At 44.5% G+C, this 23,298-nt stretch overlaps 1 long non-coding RNA gene and 5 other non-coding genes across 8 annotated transcripts; all 6 read right to left on the reverse strand.

Annotated features, from left to right (window-relative positions):
* Positions 1-424: 424 nt before the first annotated feature.
* Positions 425-513, reverse strand: trnay-gua. Its single transcript is given in 2 exon segments — positions 425-460; positions 477-513. It is a non-coding gene; the product is annotated as a tRNA-Tyr (tRNA).
* A 2,746-nt stretch (positions 514-3,259) lies between these two features.
* trnay-gua lies at positions 3,260-3,348 on the reverse strand. The gene is given in 2 exon segments: positions 3,260-3,295; positions 3,312-3,348. It is a non-coding gene; the product is annotated as a tRNA-Tyr (tRNA).
* Positions 3,349-3,818: 470 nt separating this feature from the next.
* On the reverse strand, positions 3,819-3,907 carry trnay-gua. The gene is given in 2 exon segments: positions 3,819-3,854; positions 3,871-3,907. It is a non-coding gene; the product is annotated as a tRNA-Tyr (tRNA).
* A 692-nt stretch (positions 3,908-4,599) lies between these two features.
* Positions 4,600-4,688, reverse strand: trnay-gua. The gene is given in 2 exon segments: positions 4,600-4,635; positions 4,652-4,688. It is a non-coding gene; the product is annotated as a tRNA-Tyr (tRNA).
* Positions 4,689-5,547: 859 nt separating this feature from the next.
* Positions 5,548-5,636, reverse strand: trnay-gua. The gene is given in 2 exon segments: positions 5,548-5,583; positions 5,600-5,636. It is a non-coding gene; the product is annotated as a tRNA-Tyr (tRNA).
* A 1,743-nt stretch (positions 5,637-7,379) lies between these two features.
* LOC117813199 lies at positions 7,380-9,647 on the reverse strand. Of its 3 annotated transcripts, none has more exons than XR_004631358.1 (4): positions 9,235-9,647; positions 8,171-8,328; positions 7,993-8,066; positions 7,380-7,860 (listed from the first exon to the last, which is right to left on the reverse strand). It is a non-coding gene; the product is annotated as an uncharacterized LOC117813199 (long non-coding RNA). The 3 variants fall into 3 exon arrangements; XR_004631356.1 differs by having other exon boundaries at positions 8,152-8,328; XR_004631357.1 differs by having other exon boundaries at positions 7,380-8,066.
* Positions 9,648-23,298: the final 13,651 nt, after the last annotated feature.

Here is a 23,298-nt window from a genome sequence, read left to right on the forward strand (position 1 = left end):
GAACAGAAAAAGCTAGCAGAGTTAAACAGGAAACTTCATTTTCTCAACTCATGGCCAACAACCATTAAGAAGTTCCACAGGCAATGTTATCGTCTCATTTCCTTTGCCAAGTGCCAACAATTCCTTCTTTTTTTTGAAGTTATATTTTGGGGTACTTACACCTTTATTTTATAGAGGAGAGGACAGTGGATTGTGACCGAACCTGGAAGAGATGACATGTGGGAAAGGGGCCGCAGGCTGGATTCGAACCCGGGCTACTGGCTACATGGACGCGTCCAAAGTGCCAATAATTCCAAGAAAGTGATAGGAGTTATGTTGCTTTTCACTTAACTGGATTTGAAGTGCAATGCAGTCGAGGATGATGGTTTGGACCACTTTGACCAACCCTTTCAACTCACAGTATAGGACTGAGAGGAAAAGCACATCCTTCGAGCCGGAGTTGAACCAGCGACCTAAGGATCACTGATATTAACATCCTACAGTCCTCCGCTCTACCAACTGAGCTATCGAAGGAATAGGGCAAGGGTTACCCGCCTGGAATGTTTTTCTGATCTAAGAACAGAAAAAGCTAGCAGAGTTAAACAGGAAACTTCATTTTCTCAACTCATGGCCAACTACCATTAAGAAGTATCAAATGCAATGCTCATGTGATTTTCTAATTTCCGTTGCAAAGTGCCAACAATTCCAAGATAGTGATAGGAATTATGTTGCTTTTCACTTAACTGGATTTGAAGTGCAATGCAGTCGAGGATGATGGTTTGGACCACTTTGACCAACCCTTTCAACTCACAGTATAGGACTGAGAGGAAAAGCACATCCTTCGAGCCGGAGTTGAACCAGCGACCTAAGGATCACTGATATTAACATCCTACAGTCCTCCGCTCTACCAACTGAGTTATCGAAGGAATAGGGCAAGGGTTACCCGCCTGGAATGTTTTTCTGATCTAAGAACAGAAAAAGCTAGCAGAGTTAAACAGGAAACTTCATTTTCTCAACTCATGGCCAACTACCATTAAGAAGTATCAAATGCAATGCTCATGTGATTGTCTAATTTCCGTTGCAAAGTGCCAACAATTCCAAGATAGTGATAGGAATTATGTTGCTTTTCACTTAACTGGATTTGAAGTGCAATGCAGTCGAGGATGATGGTTTGGACCACTTTGACCAACCCTTTCTTTTTTTTTTTTTTTTTTACCATCACCACCCCTCTTTGAACTCTGGCCTATCTTTTATTGGCAGCTAATATCATGTTCTGTAAAAGAGGGCGTGCACACCTAGGTGGGCCAAAAAAAAATAAAAAAAATAAGAGAAAGTGAAAGAAAGATTACATAAGGATATACAAAGGGACAGGGAGAGAGAAGGAGAGAGAGACCTAACACACTTAGATGGAGAGGGGCCATCTCACCATGATGCCAAAAAAAAAAAAAAAATCTGTGGGGTGATACTAATGATTAAGCAACCCTTAGTGTCCACAATCATTACTGAAGCTTGGGTCGCAGAGGGTTGCCGTCGTGCTGTGTTCTATTTGTGTAACAAGACCACCACTGGTGCAGATGAAACCACTTGGGTGAGACCAGCCGAGCGTTACGGCTCGGCACCCGGGCCGCGAGAGCAGTCAGACCGAAGGACCCAACCCGCCGCGGGAGACCCAGGCCAGGAGACAAGCCAAGGACCCAGACCGGAAGCAAGCAGGTACCGCCGGAGCACCCAGGGCGACCCCCAGGTCACCCAGTAGGAGGAAAGGGGGGCGAGGGGGGAGAGATCCCGCAGCCCCCCCAAGGGACACCCCCACAACACCGCCCCCACAGCCCCCCAAGACGGAGCCAAAGGAGCCACCAGGGCCGAGGGGGCCCGGCACCAGGAGCAGACAGCCAGGCAGACGGGTAGGACCAGGACCAGAGCCCACCAACCGGCGCGCCGGAGCGGGGGAAGGGCGGAGGCGGCAGGGCCAATCCCACCTGCCCCCCCCAGACGGCCCGACCACTCCCCCCAGCCACGCCCCCCACCCACGCCCTGCGACTGATGGACCAGGCCGCGGGGGCATGGAGGGACACCCCAATGGCTGCCGTAGTAACAACCCCCCAGCTGCGCACTACCCCACCCCCCCAAGAGGACCGCGAGGGAACCCCGGGAAACCCGGCCTCGAGGGCAGCCGCGGACCAGGCCCCCACAGGGGAGGGGGCAGCAGGGGGGCGGAGGGTGACAGGGACACCAGCCACCCACCCAGCCCCGATGGGCCCCCAACGAGTAGGGCCGAGCCAAACACTAAGGCCCCGCCAAACCTGATCTGTGTGTGTGTGATATGATTTGAATTTTGTTTTGTTTGTTTTTTTGTTGTATGTATGTTTGCTAGTGAGGTGGATTAAAATAGGGGGGGCAGGAAGGGAGGCGGGAGAGAGGGGGGAGAGCCGTAGTGCACTACTGCATCACAATCCGCCGCCCACCCCCCCTCGTATAAAACCCACCCCCCCATCCCTATATCTTTACCTATATCAGTATCTAGTGAGGTGCATTAAAATAGGGGGGGGGGGCGGGAGAGAGGGGGGAGAGCCGCAGCGCACTACTGCACCACAGTCTGCCCCCCCCCCCCCCCCCCCCCCCCCCCCAGTATAAAACCGGTCCACCCAACCCACACCCCCCACCCCATGTCTTTACCTATATCAGTATCTAGTGAGGTGCATTAAATAAAATAAGGGGGTGAAAGGGAGGCGGGAGAGGGGGGGGAGATCCTTGGCGTACCAATGCCCCATCATCTGCCCCTCCCCCCTGTATAAAACCCGCCCACCCATCAGCACCCCCAACCCTATTGTCTTTTTTTTTTTTTTTTTTTTTGTGTCCAACTGTTCGAGTGAAGTGCGTTAAAAGAGGCAGGGCCCGTCTGCGGCAAGCCCACTCCAGGGGGCCCTAGGGCGGTGGCACTCCAGCAGTCCCTGACCCCCCAAGCCCCAACCACCAGAAACCCCACCCCGCGATAGACAAGGCCCACGGCCGCCCGGCAGGGCGTGGCACCCGACCCGAGATCCCCCCCAGTATCCCACAGGGAGCCCACAGCCAGGGAGGGGAACCCGGCACCACGTGATGCCTCAATCCAACCCCCGCCGCAGGCCACATGAGCAGAGTAGGGGCAGCAGGACAGAGGAGGGCCAAAACCAACCGGGGAGACCAGATGGGAAAGGCAGGCCAATGAATGGACCCTTCCCCTGCCTCCCCTTTGACCAACCCTTTCAACTCACAGTATAGGACTGAGAGGAAAAGCACATCCTTCGAGCCGGAGTTGAACCAGCGACCTAAGGATCACTGATATTAACATCCTACAGTCCTCCGCTCTACCAACTGAGCTATCGAAGGGACAGGGGAATGCAAATTTGCCTGGAATGTTTTTACTGATCTAAGAACAGAAAAAGCTAGCAGAGTTAAACAGGAAACTTCATTTTCTCAACTCATGGCCAACAAGCATTAATAAGTTCCACAGGCAATGTTTTCGTCTCATTTCCTTTGCCAAGTGCCAACAATTCCTTCTTTTTTTTTGAAGTTATATTTTGGGGTACTTACACCTTTATTTTATAGAGGAGAGGACAGTGGATAGTGACAGAACCTGGAAGAGATGACATATGGGAAAGGGGCCGCAGGCTGGATTCGAACCCGGGCTACTGGCTACATGGACGCGTCCAAAGTGCCAACAATTCTAAAATAGTGATAGGAATTATGTTGCTTTTCACTTAACTGGATTTGAAGTGCAATGCAGTCGAGGATGATGGTTTGGACCACTTTGAACCAACCCTTTCAACTCACAGCATAGGACTGAGAGGAAAAGCACATCCTTCGAGCCGGAGTTGAACCAGCGACCTAAGGATCACTGATATTAACATCCTACAGTCCTCCGCTCTACCAACTGAGCTATCGAAGGGATAGGGGATGGCAAATTTGCCTGGAATGTTTTTCTGATCTAAGAACAGAAAAAGCTAGCAGAGTTAAACAGGAAACTTCATTTTCTCAACTCATGGCCAACAACCATTAAGAAGTATCAAATGCAATGCTCATGTGATTGTCTAATTTCCGTTGCAAAGTGCCAACAATTCCAAGATAGTGATAGGAATTATGTTGCTTTTCACTTAACTGGATTTGAAGTGCAATGCAGTCGAGGATGATGGTTTGGACCACTTTGACCAACCCTTTCAACTCACAGTATAGGACTTAGAGGAAAAGCACATCCTTCGAGCCGGAGTTGAACCAGGGATCTAAGGATCACTGATATTAACATCCTACAGTCCTCCGCTCTACCAACTGAGCTATCGAAGGGATAGGGCAAGGGTTACCCACCTGGAATGTTTTTCTGATCTCAAAAAAAGAAAAAGCAAGCAGAGTTAAAAGAAAACTTCATTTTCCCAACTCGTGGCCAACAACCATTAAGAAGTATCAAATGCAATGCTCATGTGATTGTCTAATTTCCGTTGCAAAGTGCCAGAAATTCCAAGATAGTGAAAGCAACTTTGTTTCTTTTCATCCAACTGGATTTGAAGTGCATTGCATTCGAGGATTATTGCTTGCAGCACTTTGACCTCTTTCGACTCACTGTACAGGACTTAGAGGAAAAGCACATCCTTCGAGCCGGAGTTGAACCAGCGACCTAAGGATCACTGATATTAACATCCTACAGTCCTCCGCTCTACCAACTGAGCTATCGAAGGGATAGGGGATGGCAAATTTTCCTGGAATGTTTTTCTGATCTAAGAACAGAAAAAGCTAGCAGAGTTAAACAGGAAACTTCATTTTCTCAACTCATGGCCAACAACCATTAATAAGTTCCACAGGCAATGTTATCGTCTCATTTCCTTTGCCAAGTGCCAACAATTCCTTCTTTTTTTTGAAGTTATATTTTGGGGTACTTACACCTTTATTTTATAGAGGAGAGGACAGTGGATAGTGTCAGAACCTGGAAGAGATGACATGTGGGAAAGGGGCCGCAGGCTGGATTCGTACCCGGGCTACTGGCTACATGGACGCGTCCAAAGTGCCAACAATTCCAAGAAAGTGATAAGAATTATGTTGCTTTTCACTTAACTGGATTTGAAGTGCAATGCAGTCGAGGATGATGGTTTGGACCACTTTGACCAACCCTTTCAACTCACAGTATAGGACTGAGAGGAAAAGCACATCCTTCGAGCCGGAGTTGAACCAGCGATCTAAGGATCACTGATATTAACATCCTACAGTCCTCCGCTCTACCAACTGAGCTATCGAAGGGATAGGGGAAGGGTTACCCACCTGGAATGTTTTTCTGATCTCAAAAAAAGAAAAAGCAAGAAGAGTTAAAAGAAAACTTCATTTTCTCAACTCATGGCCAACAACCATTTAGAAGTATCAAATGCAATGCTCATGTGATTGTTTAATTTCCGTTGCAAAGTGCCAGAAATTCCAAGATAGTGAAAGCAACTTTGTTTCTTTTCATCCAACTGGATTTGAAGTGCATTGCAGTCGAGGATGATGGTTTGGACCACTTTGACCAACCCTTTCAACTCACAGTATAGGACTGAGAGGAAAAGCACATCCTTCGAGCCGGAGTTGAACCAGCGACCTAAGGATCACTGATATTAACATCCTACAGTCCTCCGCTCTACCAACTGAGCTATCGAAGGGATAGGGGATGGCAAATTTGCCTGGAATGTTTTTTCTGATCTAAGAACAGAAAAAGCTAGCAGAGTTAAACAGGAAACTTCATTTTCTCAACTCATGGCCAACAACCATTAATAAGTTCCACAGGCAATGATATCGTCTCATTTCCTTTGCCAAGTGCCAACAATTCCTTCTTTTTTTTGAAGTTATATTTTTGGGTACTTACACCTTTATTTTATAGAGGAGAGGACAGTGGATAGTGTCAGAACCTGGAAGAGATGACATGTGGGAAAGGGGCCGCAGGCTGGATTCGAACCCGGGCTACTGGCTACATGGACGCGTCCAAAGTGCCAACAATTCTAAAAAAGTGATAGGAATTATGTTGCTTTTCACTTAACTGGATTTGAAGTGCAATGCAGTCGAGGATGATGGTTTGGACCACTTTGACCAAACCTTTCAACTCACAGTATAGGACTGAGAGGAAAAGCACATCCTTCGAGCCGGAGTTGAACCAGCGACCTAAGGATCACTGATATTAACATCCTACAGTCCTCCGCTCTACCAACTGAGCTATCGAAGGGATAGGGCTAGGGTTACTCGCCTGGAATGTTTTTCTGATCTAAGAACAGAAAAAGCTTGCAGAGTTAAACAGGAAACTTCATTTTCTCAACTCATGGCCAACAACCATTAAGAAGTATCAAATGCAATGCTCATGTGATTGTCTAATTTCCGTTGCAAAGTGCCAGAAATTCCAAGATAGTGAAAGCAAATTTGTTTCTTTTCATCCAACTGGATTTGAAGTGCATTGCATTCAAGGATTATTGCTTGCAGCACTTTGACCTCTTTCAACTCACAGTATAGGACTGAGAGGAAAAGCACATCCTTCGAGCCGGAGTTGAACCAGCGACCTAAGGATCACTGATATTAACATCCTACAGTCCTCCGCTCTACTAACTGCACCAAAGCTGGGGAACAATAGACTGCAAGGGGGGGAAGAAGAGGAAAAAAGGGGAAGAAGGGGGAAAGAACAGGAAAGAAAAAGGAGGAGAAAAGACGGAAAAAAGAAAGAGGAAGGAAAAAGGGAGAAAGGCACAAATACTTAAGCTGTTTGAAATGTCACAAAGTTGCTTCTTAATGAAATATACATCTTGTTGTCCAAATTTTACACTTTTTGTAGTATTAGGGAAGATTGATGTGGATCCAAAGGTTGTAGATTCGATTCCCACTTAGTCCAGAGCCTCTAAAGAAGTGAGTTGTCTTTTCACCATGAAAATCTACTGTGTCCACTTCTGTTAACTTATTGTATCCATGCTGTTGTATTTGTTTGACAAGTTAAAAATACATTTAATATTAACTCTTCGGAACACAGTGTCTCTATAGAAAGAAGCACTGTCTTTTGATACAAATTTACATGAAAAGTTACTTTGGTATTTACTCATTCATGTATTAAGACTAAGTCAGGATTTAAATAGCATTTTTTTGGTTCAGATGAGATATCAAGGTGGCAATTACTCTGAAGTTTAAGATTCAGTTCATAATTTCACTATTCTCTGAACAATACACTAAGCCTGACCAGACTGGGTCAAATACAGACACAATATGTAGAGGATTTTTATGGCCTTACATTTTTTTCTAATTACGGTCAATTAGTTATTCAAACCACAGATCACGCCAGAGAACTCAAAGAACTGACCGACTGCAAGTTATGGATTTAAATCAGAATATAACTGTTTATTCTTTAATGTAAAAACAAGACTGAACAAACAAAACAACAAACGCTAACACTTTATGGAAAATGACAAACTTTAGATAACAGAAAATACAAACTTTGAATAAAATATATTAAGAAATAAATAGATAAAAAAACATTGTTTCAACTGGTGCATTTTGGGCTTTCTTGGCCACTAAGGAATTACAAAAACACTTATGTTGCTTGTTTTTATGTTCTGAGCTCCTGTAGATACATGGTGGCCTCTGTGGGAGAGGACCCACTCCTTTGTAGATATAAAAGGCTCACTATAAGTTCACAAAAACTAAACTATTTTTATATTCAGGAGATTAAACACTAATGTAAGCATAATTGGGATTAATATCCTACTTCTACAAAGTCTGTTGACTCAGTGCTGATAAATTACTTACACTTTAAGTTTAATAAACTGTAATCACACACTTTGTACATATGAACATCAAGATATATTTACAGATGACAGGCAGATGAAGAGGCAGATCTGTCTGTTCTTGAGGTGTCTGACAAAAATAAGAAAAAAAGTCACGTACACGATGTTTGTGTGTGTAGGTTTTTCAGTTTGTAAATGTGTTACTATTTTACTAAATGTGCTATTTCAAATTGTATCAGTTCAATATACCATTGCAGTTTACCTTTTTAATGTGAAACACACAAGCAGACCAAACAAAGATGTCTGACCCCGATTCTGGAGCGGACAATTTTCAATCTGTAACAAAACACATTTCAATTAACTGGAATATATACTGTAGGTTTAATGATATCATGATATTGATTTATGATGTAAGTAATACCATGTGATAGAGTTCGTACCACTTCTTTTGCCGAGGGGCAGGTCTGTTCCCAGCATCCGTGGGCCAAACCCCTGTGGTGGCAAACCTCCTCAGCCGGGACATCCACTCATGGTCACCCATGGCTCGATGCTTTTTGGATGCCAATCCAACAGAACAGCTTCTTCATACTGCCCTTTGCTGTATCAAAACACAAAATTAAAGGAATTTTAAAAATAATATTAAATAATGGAATGTTCAAATCACCATTAAGTAAACCTAATCTGCAGTTTGATTAATTAGAAGCACCTTGTGAGAAGCCGTTTGAAGCTTTGGTGTTTATCATTTATAATAACTGTTCACAGAATTCCACAGTGTTATATAAATGTTCAAATGCTTTTGAATGGCATTATAAATAAGAGCAATAAGATAGAGGGCAAATATATACATATACACTTCAATAACAGGCGGGGAGTTTCAGCTGTTATCTATCGCATTCACGGTGATATATTATAATGACCATGACAGATAGAAGGTGGAGATCCAGACACAACATCATAGATTACTCTGCAATAGTTCGTCCACTGCTGTATTTATTAGAGCTGATCCATTTGACAACACTGTACGAGGTTGATTACAGTAAAGCAGAAATATGACGTCGAGTCATTGACTGTAAGTTGGTCAAAACGTCAGACTACTACCTTGTCGACCATTGATTAAGCTTTACATCTTTTCATTATGTTTTATCTGACTTGACCGGATAATAAAAAGGAGATTTGCGGGAGTTTTCAGCGTCCCACACAGCCTAGAAGTCAGAAATACAACGTTAAATATATAAACCGTGACTAATGCCTAAAGTTGATCCAAACAGATACGTAGTGTAAAAGTGTTCGGGTTGTAGTTTATTCTCCGATATCACAAATAGTGTCTGTCAGCATCGATCAGCATCATACACTGTTATACCGGCTAAACTTAGCTAAAGTCATACGGACATGAGATCCAGACGAAAACAACGTGAACAAATGAAAAACCTGGAAACTCACCGTGTCCGAGTAATAAACTAAAACATATATCACTATAAATATGAAAAAGCTTGTTATGACTTACCGTGAAAGGTGCCGGCGTGTTAGCTTTGACGAAACTTTCAGTCAAATTTCGTTTCTGTCGGCACTCGCATAGCAACAGCCTTCTGATTGGTCGAGGCGTGTGTGTTTCACACTAAAAAGGTAAACTGCAATGGTATATTGAACTGATAAAATTTAACATAGCACATTTAGTAAAGTAGTAACACTTTTACAAATTGAAAAACCTACACACACAAACATCATGTATGTGACCTTTTATCTTATTTTTATCAGACACCTCAGGAACAGACAATTTGATCTCCCTCTTCATCTGACCCCCCTTCTTTGCCTGGACCAGCTCCTTCAACTTCAGCAGGCTCTCCTGCAGTTTCTTCCAGTGTCACTGTACCCTCTGAGGTCACTGCAAAGCCTCTGCCGCCACGCAGCCTGCAGTCACCTCAGCCGCCACGCAGCCTGCAGTCACCTCAGCCGCCACGCAGCCTGCAGTCACCTCAGCCTCTGCCGCCATGCAGCCTGCAGTCACCTCAGCCTCTGCCACCACGCAGCCTGCAGTCTTCCTTTCCCCTATCTCCTCGATAGCTCAGTTGGTAGAGCGGAGGACTGTAGGATGTTAATATCGGTGATCCTTAGGTCGCTCGATCAACTCCGGCTCGAAGGATGTGCTTTTCCAACCATACTGTAGGTCTAATGAGGTCAAAGTGGAGCAAGCCATTATCATCAACTGCAGTGTATTTAAGCTCCTGTTAAGTGAAGAAAAGCATTTGTTACAGCCCTTGGCAAATGATGAGACGTAGAGTTCGACAGGTGCAATATATTTATTTTTCTCCAGTATGCACCGTGAAACTAAAAGCAAACAAACAAACAACATTTCAATTCATAATCATTAACACACACCATAAAGTTTCCCATATAAAAATAGAATTAATAACTTTCATTTAAAAACAGACATACCTCACTTCGCCGACCAAGGGTGCGAAACATTTAAGCTTGGAGACCCATCTCGACCACGGACCATTACGAAGCCTCCCCGACTGCACACACGCCACTCGCACCGATCACAGCTGCTGCTCCGCTACTGATCAGCTGTGATCAGCTGTGATCCTCCAATCAGCTAATTGTGCGGAGATGCCGCCATACATTTAAATACCCGAGCAGTAATGATAATGGGTGTTTCTGGCCACTTACACTCCCACCAAATCATTTTATGATTAATAATTAAAACGGAGGCAAAACATGATTTCACACTGTGACATCATGAGAGGTTTCTAGGGCGGTACGAGGTGGGAAAGTGTAAAATCAATCCGAAACAGTCTCAGGTCAGGTTCAACAAAAAGGAGGGGTTTATTTAACCACAGGTATAATCACACAAAACAAAAAGGTAACTCAGGTAATTCTTCAAACAAGGTCTCAATGGTAACTTAAAGCATCCCATAGGAGAAAATAGTTCCTTTTAAAAGTAATCAAAAAATTAGTCCATTCAACTTAAAGTCTCTATTATGAAAAAACAAGGTTCCTTTTAGTCACTTTCCTGTGCTCAGTTCTCAGTGTTCCTTCTCCTCTTCCAGCCATGTGCTCCCTTCTCCCAGTCTGATTTCCAGCTCCTTTGTCCTGCCTCAATCAAGGCTCTTAAGCACCTGCAGCTGTCCAGGTAGTGGTGGCTGCTGGGAGTTGTAGTGTGCTTACTTGTGGCCATTTTGTCTGGGTGCTGATAGCCATGGATCATATAGCACCCATCCACAACTTGTCCCCTTGTGATGCTACACATCCCTCTCCCCGGGCCTGATGTCCTCGGCAGGGCACAGGAGGACCAGAAGGCATCACGGCGGGACAGTGCATCTGCATTTCCATGGTGCCGTCCAGGCCTGTGAATTACAGAGAAATTAAACGGCTGGAGACTCAAAAACCATCTGGTAACCCTGCTGTTTGTCTCTTTATTTCTAGCCATCCACTGTAAGGGGGAATGATCAGTCACCAGGGTAAACCTTCTCCCAAGCAGGTAATACTTGAGGGTCTCCAGAGCCCATTTTATGGCCAGACATTCCTTCTCTACTGTGGCATAGTTCTTCTCTCTTGGAAGCAATTTCCGACTCAGATACAGTACAGGATAATCCTCACCTTCCTTGACTTGGGCTAGCACTGCACCGAGACCCATCTCAGAGGCATCAGCCTGGACCATAAACTCCTTGCTGAAGTCAGGGGCCGTTAGGACTGGTTTGGAACACAAGGCTGTTTTCAGGTTGGAAAACGCTTCTTCTGCTGCTGTGTTCCATTTCACCATTCGGGAGTGTTTCTTAGTCGTCAACTCTGTGAGGGGGGCAGCTACCATAGCAAAGTCAGGGATGAAACGCCGGTAGTAGTTAGCCAGGCCTAAAAAGGATCTCACCTGCTTCTTCGTCAGCGGTTACGGCCAACTCCGGATGGCCTCTAGTTTCGCCACTTGGGGTTTGACGAGGCCCCGGCCAATGGTGTAACCCAGGTAGTTTGTTTCACTGAAGGCCAGCTTACACTTCTTTGGATTTGCCGTCAAGCCAGCCTGTCGGAGGGACTCTAGGACTCTCTGCACCCGAGGTAAGAGACTTTCTCAGTCTGGGCTGTGGACAACAACATCATTTATTTAGGCAGCAGCATAAGGTTGATGTGATTTTAGTAACTGATCCATTAGCCTTTGGAATGTGGCCGGCGCTCCAAACAGTGCAAAGGGCATCACGCGATACTTCCAGAGACCTCCGGGAGTGCTGAAGGCGGTTTTCTCTTTTGACTCTGCAGACAAGGAGACCTGCCAATAACCTTTTGTGAGATTCAAGGTGGTTATGAACCGTGCATTGCCCAAACTTTCAATTAGTTCATCCATCCGGGGCATAGGATATGCATCAAACTCTGAAACTTCATTGACCTTTCTGAAATCGTTGCAGAACCGTACTGTGTTGTCAGGCTTTCCAGTCAGAACAATGGGGCTGGCCCAGGCACTCTTGGAGGGTTCAATGATATTTAACTTGAGCATCTTCCTCACCTCTTCCTCGATCACTTTCTTGCGGGCCTCGGGCACCCGATATGGCTTTTGGTTTACCGTTTTTTCCTGGCTGCGTACAGACCTCATGCTCGATCAGGTGGGTGCAGCCTGGGAGGGCTGAGAAGACATCCTGGTTGCCATCTACCAGCTCCATTGCTTGCTGGAGTTGATGGGGGAGAGATCTGGGCCCATCTGCATGTCCTCCCGTGCAGGTTCTTTCACCTCTCTGTTGGGAAGACAACTAAACAAGGCTTCTCTTGCATGCCATTTCTTGAGGAGGTTTACATGGTATATTTGCTCACCTTTTCTCTTTCCAGGTTGGCGTACTTTATAATTGACTTCTCCAACTCTTTCTATTACCTCAAAGGGTCCTTGCCAGGTCGCCAAGAACTTGCATTTCACAGTAGGAACCAGCAGTAGAACTCTGTCCCCTACTTGGAATTCCCGGGACTGGGAGGCTCTGTTATACACCGTCCTCTGGTCTCGTTGAGCTTTCTCTATGGGCTCCTTCACAATCGGAACCACTGCAGTGATCCGATCCCGCATCGCTGCCACATGTTCAATCATGGTACGATGAGGGCAGGGTTGCTCCTCCCAAGTCTCCTTGGCGATGTCTAGCAGGCCTCTGGGCTTGTGGGAATACAAAAGTTCAAATGGTGAGAAACCAGTGGACACTTGTGGTACTTCCCTTACTGCAAACAGAAGATAGGGGAGGAGCTGGTCCCAGTTTCGTCCATCCTTGTCAATTGCCTTTTTCAACATTGATTTGAGGGTCTTGTTGAATCTTTCCACCAATCCATCTGTCTGGGGGTGGTAGACTGAGGTTCTCACCTGGTTCACATGCAATAGGGCACACAACTCTCTGGTTACCCTGGACATAAAAGGGGTCCCTTGATCGGTCAGTATTTCTTTTGGCAACCCTACCCGGCTGCTGAAAAGGAACAGTTCTTTAGCTATCTGTTAAGCATTAGCCTTTCTTAGGGGAACAGCTTCTGGATACCGGGTGGCATAGTCTACTAAAACCAAACTGTACTGGTGGCCCCGAGCATTCTTGGGTAGGGGACCTACCACATCCATCCCTATTCTTTCAAAGGGGGTTTCTATAATTGGCAAAGGGATCAGTGGGACCTGACGAACTAACCCATCAGGCCCATCTTCAGTTTCCACAACTCTTCCTAAAAGCCACTCATTTCTAGGAACTGTGTCTTCCTTGATAATAACAATGTCATTCACCTTTAAGTTGCGTCAGAGAACGTGCCACTTCTGCCTCAAAGAAACATTTAGGAGATATTCCTTTTTCCATCGGCTCCAGAACTGTTCAGTCAGATACTGCACTCGACCCCACCTTTTCGCAGCATACACATCCTCTTTCACAAACTCTCCGGGGGGTGGTAGAGCAACCTTTGACTTCATTAGAATGAGATGGTTTGGAGTCAATGGTTCCAGTGACTTTGGGTCATTGATTCCATCCACATTAAGAGGGCGGCTGTTCACAATAGTCATTGCTTCATAAAATAGAGTTCTCAGAGAAGCATTATCGAGTCTCCCTGGACACTGAGCAATGATTACATTCAGGACATTGTGAATAGTCCATATTTGCCGCTCCCAGATACCACCTGCATGACTAGCTGAAGGAGCATTGAAGATGAACTCACACTGTTTGTCAGCAAGAAAGGCGTCGAGTGCTTTGGTGTCACATTGCTTGAGGGCTTCTTTGAGCAAATTTTTAGCTCCCACAAAGTTGGTGCCCTGATCACAACGAAGTTGGCTAACCGCTGCTCTAAGGCTAATAAAGCACCTTAAGGCGTTGAGGAAAGCATCTGTGGACAAGCTGTCAAGCATTTCAATATGGACTGCTCGAGAAGACAAACATGTGAAGATAGCCCATACCTCTTGAATTCTTTGCGACCTTGCTTGACAATAAATGGACCAAAACAGTCCATCCCACAGAACGTGAAGGGGGGTGAGACATTACAGTGCTCTTTGGGGAGAGCAGCCATTTGTTGCTCCTCAACTGGTCTTCGCTGTTTGCGGCACTGCACGCATCCATGAATCAACTTAGCAACTGACTTGCTCCCACCAATGACCCAAATTCCATTTGCTCTGATCTCCATCAAGGTTTGGTTCCGGCCCTGATGGCAAACTTGGCTGTGGGTAGTGAGACATAATCAGTTTGGTAACATGGCTGTCTTTAGGAAAAATTATGGGGTGCTGTTGTTCCTGGCTAAGGGTTGACCCTTTAAGCCGTCCACCAACATAAAGCAGTCCCTCGACCAGAATGGGATTGAGCTTGAAAAGAGGACCACTTTGAAGCATTTTTAGTTCCTTGGAAAAGGCTTGTTGCTGTGCTACCTTAATCACAACCATAGTTGCTTCCCTGCGCTTCTTTACTGCTACTATGTCAACACATTTTAGCTTCGACCTCAGTCTCTTAATTCTTGCGACTACCTTGAGAAGCATCATCCAGCTGGAAAACCTGTCTGGGCGACCTAAAATGTCTATCTGCTCACTGACCTGTATGGCGCAAACTTGAACTGATTTAACCTCTGGGTCACCAACAAGCAGCTCAACTGAGGATTTGGGTGTTTGAAGCACCTCTTGTTCCCACAAAAACTTGGGGCCTGATAACCAGCTGGATGTAGAAATGTCTACTGCACGAAGACCTCTAGAGGCATGGCCAGCAGGGTTCTGAGTTGTATCGACATAATGCTAATTATTGGCATTTGTGGTTTCCCTTATCAACTGAACTCTGTTTGCTACAAACACATGGAACCTTCTCGCTTCATTGTAATGTAAGCAAGCACTACCTGCGAGTCGGTCCAGAAGTGTTCTCTGTCAATGTTCATCTGAAGCTCTGTCTTTAACAAAACACTCATTCTGGCCGATGTTACTGCTGCTGAGAGTTCTAACCTTGGAATGCTTGTGACCTTTGTAGGTGCAACTCCTGCTTTGGCCATTACAAGACAACAGTGGATCTAAGCTCTCTCATTTTTAAATCAAAGGTAGGAGCAGGAACCATATCCTGCAGCACTGGCATCCGAGAAGTGATGCAATTCGACCCCTACAATGTTACCAAAGTTTGGAGGATGGTAACATCTGGGTATGGTGACCTTCTTCAGCAGCTGAAATCCATTTTTCCACTCCTCCCACCGTGAACTTTGGTTTTCAGGAATGGGATCATCCCATCCAATGCCTTTATGACACAGCTCCTGAAGTATGCGCTTTCCACTCAGGACAAAGGGAGCGATGAATCCCAGTGGGTCATACAATGAGGCTACAACCAACAGGAGCCCACAGGGTGTGGGAGGATGGTCCTTAGCACTGATGTCAAAGCTAAAGTTGTCGGTTTCCATGGACCACTGAACAACCAGTATGTGTCCTTCAGCAGTTAATTCTGGATTAAGGTTGAGTGGGCCGGTTGTTGCTGCTCTTTCTGATGGGGCAACACAGGAGAGAACCTCTTTGTGGTTCGAGTTGAACTTGTGAAGTCTTAAACCTGCATGTTTACACAGCTCCTGCACCTCCACAATCAGCTCCTTGGCCTCTTTGACTGTTGGCACACTGGTTAATCCGTCATCCACATAGAAATTCTTCTCAACAAATGCAGAGGCTGCAGGATGCTCGGCTTGGTATTGCTTTGCCAGATACTTAAGGCCGAAGTTCGCACATCCAGGAGAGGAGGCGGCACCGAAGAGATGGACTGCCATCCTGTATTCTTTTGGTTCCGATTCCACCCTCCCACCAGAGGAACCTCAGGTAGTTGCGAACTTCTGATGAGATGTGGAATTGGTGGAACATCTTTTCAATGTCACAAATCACAGCGACTTCTTCCTTTCTGAAGCGACACAGAACTTCTACCAGAGAGTTGATTAGATCAGGACCTGTCAGTACAGAGTCATTCAGCGAGATGCCATGGAATTTTGCAGAGCAATCAAACACAACTCTCAACTTATTTGGCTTCTTGGGGTTGTACACCCTGTGATGAGGGATATACCAGACAGTTTCTCCATCTGTGGCTGGAGGGGCTGGCTCTGCATCACCTTTGCAAATTGTTTCTTCCATGAAAGCAGTGTACCGGTCATGATACTACTTGTTGGCCTTTAACTTTCTTTTCAGGTGTTCCAACCTAATAGTAGCCAGTAGGGATGACCACAATTAATCGATTATCGATTAATTGATTGTTAAGAAATTACTCGAAACACACATTTTTGTTATCAATTTTCCGTCACGTGGAACAAACATCATGTGGTCTCATATTACACTCATCTATCAGGGAGGTGTTTTAAGTTTAAAGCATGTTTGGATGTGAATCAGCTGTTAAAGGTGTTGCGCACAGTGGAGACCCTCAGCTGGCGGCTGCGGCTGTGCGTCAGGTCTCCACGTGCGCTTTTTAAAAGAGGATCAATACAAAACTGCTGCCAACAACGACACGGACACGAAGGTTGACAGCTTTAAACAGGATATTTCCCACCTTTGGATACAAAGGCAACAGACAGGTGGGAAATTCTGGTAAGCTATGTTTACAGACCAGCAACATCAGAGCCGTCTGGGCTTTTCTCCAGCGGGACTGATTATGACCCGGTTGCGCTCCCGGCTGACACCTGACCGAATACACATGTTTATTTTTCTCAATAAGACTGAGTAGACAGAAAACTGGACTCTGTGAGTCTGAAGTACTTTTCTGTTCGTATTATGAGCCTTCAATTTATAAGATTATGTCCGCGGAGAATATTTTAATGAGCCTGATCGTTGATATTCTGCATGTCAAACGTGTGCCCGTATTCAATCCCGTCAGTGATATGCATTTTGTTGCTGTAGAAAATAAAATGTAGGGGGAAAACAACCTATTTGGCATTGTTTTTGACGTAAGAATAATAATGTCTTTTTTATCAATTAATCGATAATTGATCGTTAACATTTCCAAAAATCGATCACGGAAAATACTTAAAATGTACATCCCTAGTAGCCAGCCTTTTATTATTTGGCAATGACGGTGGACTTCTGTTCTTGAAAGGGAGGGGCATCTGGTAGTGTCCATCCTCTTCCTGCTTTATGTTTTCACTCATGAAATGTATAAAACGAACATCATCCTGGGAAACATACTTGTCCTCATAGCTCTTTTCACTGAAGTCTGATTCTAATACTTTTAGTACATCTGAAACTGATGGGGCCAACATTTCCTTTACAGTTACTCTATGCACAAAACTGTGACTCCCCTGTCTTTCCAAATGAGGGTTGGCTAATCCTATGATGCTCCAACAAAGCAGTTTTTTGAGCAAACGGCTCATTTTCACATCCCATAACAACCTCCAAGGGGGCTAAAGCTGAGGGGCAGTCATAACCAATAAGCAATCTAACCTCACAGTCTTGAAGTGATGATAACTTGTTACTCAGATGTTTGAGATGAGGCCACTGAAGTGCTGTACTTTTGGTGGGGATGTGAGACCTATCGACTGGGATGAATTCACGTATGTATGCCTGATTTAGCTTGACTTGACTTTCAGAGTTCAAACCTTGCACTTGAAGCCCTATGGCAGTTCTACTTGTTGTAACTGTATTAACAGCTGTCATTGTACTTAGCTTAAGTTGTACTGCCTGTGTATTGACATTCAATTCTGAAACCAAATAATCTAAAATAAAGGTGGAATCACTCTGAGTATCCAGAAGGGCATAAGTGAGAATTTCTCTCTGGGGCTCTGCTGCTGAAGATAAAAGGACTGGAACAATGCTAGATGTGGCAGACATGTTGTGTCAATGCATGAGACATAACTTTGTGGATCTCTGTACTTGCACGTTCTCCTTCAACTGCAGAGTTTTTACTCCCTGTTTCTGGAGGTCTTTCATTTCTTTCAATGTGCAGGCAGGTTGGATGGCGCCGACTACATGTACTGCAGGTGTGTCGCCTCTTACAGTCTTTGGTGGTGTGCCCCTTCCTCAGGCACCCGAAGCATAGACGGTTTTCATGAATAAAAGCCAATTTATCATCCATAGTCTTTGTTGCAAAGGTTAGACATTTAGCAACACCATGAGTCATTGAGCTGGAGGCTTTCATTTGAGTGCTTGTATTTAATACTTTAGCTTTCCTTGGAAACCTCTCCTCTATGGGTTTTGAACTCAACAGAAGGGGGGAGGCAATGTGGTCACAAAAAATTCTAGCTTCTCTTTGAACAAACGCTGTAAAACGCACAAAGCTTGGATAATTGCCAGATTTGTCTAATTCTTCGACAACAATACGACTCCATCTACGCACCATCCACTCAGGCAGTTTTTCCAGCAGCTTATGATTTTCCTCACAGTCATTGAGGATTGAAAGGCCCATAACATGGGGAATGGCTTCAGCACAGCTTTGAAGGAAATCTGCAAACTCTCTGAGGGCTCTGGAGTCATTTCCTGCTACCTTAGGCCATTTCGTCAGTCGATCTCTAAAGGCTCTTTGAACAATGAATAGACTTCCATACCTGTCTTGCAAGATTGTCCAAGCTCCCTCATATGCATCCTTTGAGTTGCGATAGAAGAAGCCTTCCACAGCCTTGTGTGCCTCTCCTGCAAGGTAGCTCTTTAAGTAGAGCATTTTCTCACTAATTGGGAGGGGCTTCTGCCCAATAAGGGCCATAAATGACTTTCCAGTCCATGAACTTTAAAGGGTCTCCAGTAAAGGTTCATGGCTCTGGGACAGGTAGGCGGCTTAGGCTAAATGAGCTGACAATTGCCTGAGTCAGGCTAGCTTCCTCATGAGTCATTGGCCTTTCAGTTGGTTCCTGGTGAGGCAAGAAGGGGGCAGCTTGTGGATTCAAAAAAGGTTGGAAAAGTGTAAAAAAAAAGTGTATGGGCTGTCAGGTGGAATTTTGGGCTCAGTTTCTTCACAACTTTCCAAACCTTCAAAATTATTGTATACTCTAACACGAGCTGCTGCTACTTAAACTTTGCTATCCGCTTGAAGCTGTTCTAACTTTATTTTCTCCTCCTCAAGTTTAACCTTCATTTCAGCCTCCCATTGATTTCACTGATTTCTGCTAGCATTCGAGTTTCCTTGTGTTCATGTGTTCCATTCACTCTCCAGTCTATCAAGTCTTGCTAGTTGGGTATGTAGCACATGAGTAGCTTTTGCTTGCTCAGCCTTTGCTGCAAGTTCTGCCTCTGCATCTGCACGTTTACTAGAGGCCCTGGAGGTAGCACAAGATTGATTGTCAACTCCTTGCGATGACTTTTACTTTGTTTTTCCAAAGATAGATCCATACTTATCCATTTTCAGTGCCATCTTCACTCTCTCCTTCTCCAGCTGGCCCATTCTCCTGTCTCTTGTTGATCAGGTCACAAAACTCCGTTGATAAAGTGCTGCATGCATCCATTTTCTTTGCAATCTCTGGAGTGGTCGTTTGTTTACGTCTAATGGGCTCATACTGATGACACACTATTTCATGTTTGGATTTAATGTCCTTTTGAATTTCATCTAGGTCGTAAGGTGAGCAGGAAGTCTTTAGTTTGGCTCTACTCTCTTTCGCTATAATCTTCCATGATTCATTGGCTTTGTTAAAGGCTTTCTCAATTTTCTTTGTTTCTAGTTTATGCAACTCTAGGCCTTTTTCTGTTAATGTTCTTTCACGAGAGCTAGACCTCACCTGTGGTGTATCTACAGGATTATCTGTTCCTTCAGCAGCTGATAACATTTTGTTGCCCTATTTGTATCCATTTCAAATAGAAAAAACCTTGAAGTTGGTTTATATCTGAACACAAATTGTATTAGAGGTGGCTTTAACGATAAAGACTAAACACTTTCACCACTCATATCAGACATTTACAAATTGTGAACACATCAAGGTAAATAAATAGTGACAATACCAAATGCTAAACACACTTATAGTAATTTGCTCAACAATAAATATTGCTAGGTCAGAATATGAGAATAAACGAAAAAACTGACCATAGCTGCTTTAGCAGACCCTTTAGTCAACAATTCTCAGCTCCAACATTAATAAAAAGTTACACATTTGAAAACTCTCATTTCATTGTTTAAAAATATGACAGCATTTGATCCCTTTAAATATCCAGCCTCATTTAATTAAATGAGCAGATGACTTAATCGTCACACAGAGTTCAGCAGTTCATGTTTTTTTTTTCTCCTCTAGGTAATTTTTACCCTCCGTGAAAGTCTCTGATTGCAGCGGCATTCAAATGTTAGGTGCAATCTATTTCTTTTTCTCCAGTACGCACCGTGAAACTAAAAGCAAACAAACAAAGGACAATTCAATTCATAATCATCACACACACCATAACGTTTCCCGTATAAAAATAGAATGAATAACTTTCATTTAAAAACAGACATACCTCGCTTCGCCTACCAAGGGTGCAAAACATTCAAGCTTGGAGAACCATCTCGACCGCGGACCACTATGAAGCCTCCCCGACTGCACACACGCCACTCGCACCGATCACTGCTGCTGCTCTGCCCGATCACTGCTGCTGCTCTGCTGCTGATCAGCTGTGATCAGCTGCGATCCTCCGATCAGCTGATTGTGCAGAGATGCCGCCGTACAATTAAATACCTGAGCAGTTCCAGGGTACTCACTTCCGACCCGGAACATTTAACATTCAATTTTAACTTAATTTAATGGGCGTTTCTGGCCACTTACAGCATTGTTTCCTTCACTTTCTTGGAAACCTTGGGAATTTACAACAGACAGTTGACAATGGCTTCAGCATTGCATGTGTGACGTGATGCACCGGGCTTGTATGTGAATCGGCAACGCCACCCGGGGGAATTTCACCCCTGGAAAATATTAACCATTAATTTAACTTGCTAACTGAAAGCTACAGGTTTGAGAGACCACTGGGAAGAGGCAGGTTACAATTTGAAAACTCTATTTATTTTAAGACATTGTTCTGTTTAAAACAAACAATATAATATACAAACGAACCAAAGCAAAGCAATTATAAAGTAACTAAACTAACTCAAATAAATCCAAACAAATCAATTAAGGAAAACAACCAAAGCAATGAAAAGAAACACTCATGTAAATCAAAATACTGAATCAAATAACGGAATGCAAAATAACCAAATGAAAATAACCACACTCATGCAAATAAAGAGAAATACAACAAAATAACCACAAACAACAGATTAACACAAAATACCTGAATTAAGGAAAAGGAAAATTAATGACTCAAAACCAATATAAAGAAACAAACAACCAAACCCATCATAAAGCAATGCAATATTAAGAATAATAAAAGAAACCTGCACGCAGCCGTCTGATGACCGGGCTGCAGAGTCCGCAGAGCGCTGAGACGCCCCTGCTGCTGACGCGCACCTGCGTCTCCGGCAGATCAGGGAGCAACAGCGTGATCAATATCCTCACATGCAGGAGTATTAACAGTTCGTACAAAGGAGTCACTACGTCCCCTCTGTCTGATCCTGAATCAAGGCAGGCAAGAGCCACTTACCTCGGGACACGAGACGCCAAACACAAGGATAGGCTCCTGTAGAGCAACCTGTCCACCACGGCAGCCAGTCAGCCTCAGACACACTGCAACAGGTGGAGGTAAAGTCATAAAACGCACAGAGCGCACAATCACTGGATAGACAGAAGGAAAGGCGCGTTACCTGAACAGGTGATTATTCGGCACCAGATCGCAATCCTGGTCTGACGATCCAAACCACACACACCGCAGACGACAAGCCACACCGGGAAGTGGACGGGAGTGGGAGGAGAGGGCGAGCAATCACTCGCACATGTATATATAGACGCCCATGGCGCTGCCACAATCAGCGTAGTGGCAAAACCTGGCACAGTGCCAGGAGGTGAACAACCTCCGGTCACACATGCAGTCCTCCTCAATGTTTGTTTGGCATAATTTGATCAAGCTTGGCCTTGAGGAAGGAAGGATTGTTGAAGGAAAATGCAGTTCTTTTCAAATCTGCTGGCTTTTTCTTGATATATATCAGAAAAACTTTCCTGGCAAATTTCCCTCTTATCCCTTCGATAGCTCAGTTGGTAGAGCGGAGGACTGTAGGATGTTAATATCAGTGATCCTTAGGTCGCTGGTTCAACTCCGGCTCGAAGGATGTGCTTTTCCTCTCAGTCCTATACTGTAGGTCAAATTGGTGCAAGCCATCATCCTCGACTGCAATGCATTTCAAATCTCAGTTAAGTGAAGAAGATTTGTTCTTAATGTTTGTTCTTGCATCTAGGCAAGGCAGCTGAATATTGTTGATGTCATCTTCTTGCTGCCTCTCCTGTCTTCTACTTTTTTCACCTCAATATTTTCATGCTCGATGTTCGATTGAACTCCCTCTACGTGAGCCTCATTCAGCAGGATTTTCTTGTGAGCTTCCTTTACAGCCTGCTGGAGCGCTTTTCTCCTCCATTTTCGCTCTGTTATTTCTTGTAGTCTCCGAGCATAGATCTTGTCTTGCTCTGCTTTGTCCTGTCTGGCTTTGTCCTGCTGAGCAAACATTCTATCTTTTGCCAACTCCCTCTCCTTCTTGGAGCGGCTGCGCTCTTCTTCACGGTCCTCCTCCTGCTTCATTTTTTCCTCTCTGTATTCTTTATTCTTAATGCCAGCGAGCTTCTCCTCCTCTATCATTCGCTCCTTGGCCTGCATTTTAATAGCATTGAGGCACACATTGTCCTCTCGGAGGCGTTGTTGTGCCTCCCTCTTCATCTCCAGGGCCTTCTGATCCTTTAGTCTCAACTTCTCTTCATTCTCAAGGATCTTCTGTCTCTTCTGCTTTTTCTCCTCGTTGAGAGCACGCTTGTCCTCATCATGTTGAAGACTAATTTCACAATTTTCCTTCAGTACTCTCCTGTGTTTTTATTTCTGCAGCTTATCCTTCTGCTTGCTATCCTCAATTGTCTTACAGCACTCCTCTTCCATCAAGAAGTCCAGAAGCATCTCATCCTCTACCAACTCTGCCTTGAATATGGTGGTTTTTAGTGGCTGTACAAATCCATTGTTCAGTAACATATATAAACAGGATTATAACAGACATATTTACATTCTTTGTCAAATGAAAAGCATTTGAGTTGGACTCCAAAATGTGTACCAATGATATTAAGAGTAGAAAATAGAGTTTCA

The sequence above is a fragment of the Notolabrus celidotus genome, chromosome 5 (genome assembly GCF_009762535.1).
Source record: "Notolabrus celidotus isolate fNotCel1 chromosome 5, fNotCel1.pri, whole genome shotgun sequence".
Taxonomy (NCBI): Eukaryota; Metazoa; Chordata; class Actinopteri; order Labriformes; family Labridae; genus Notolabrus; species Notolabrus celidotus.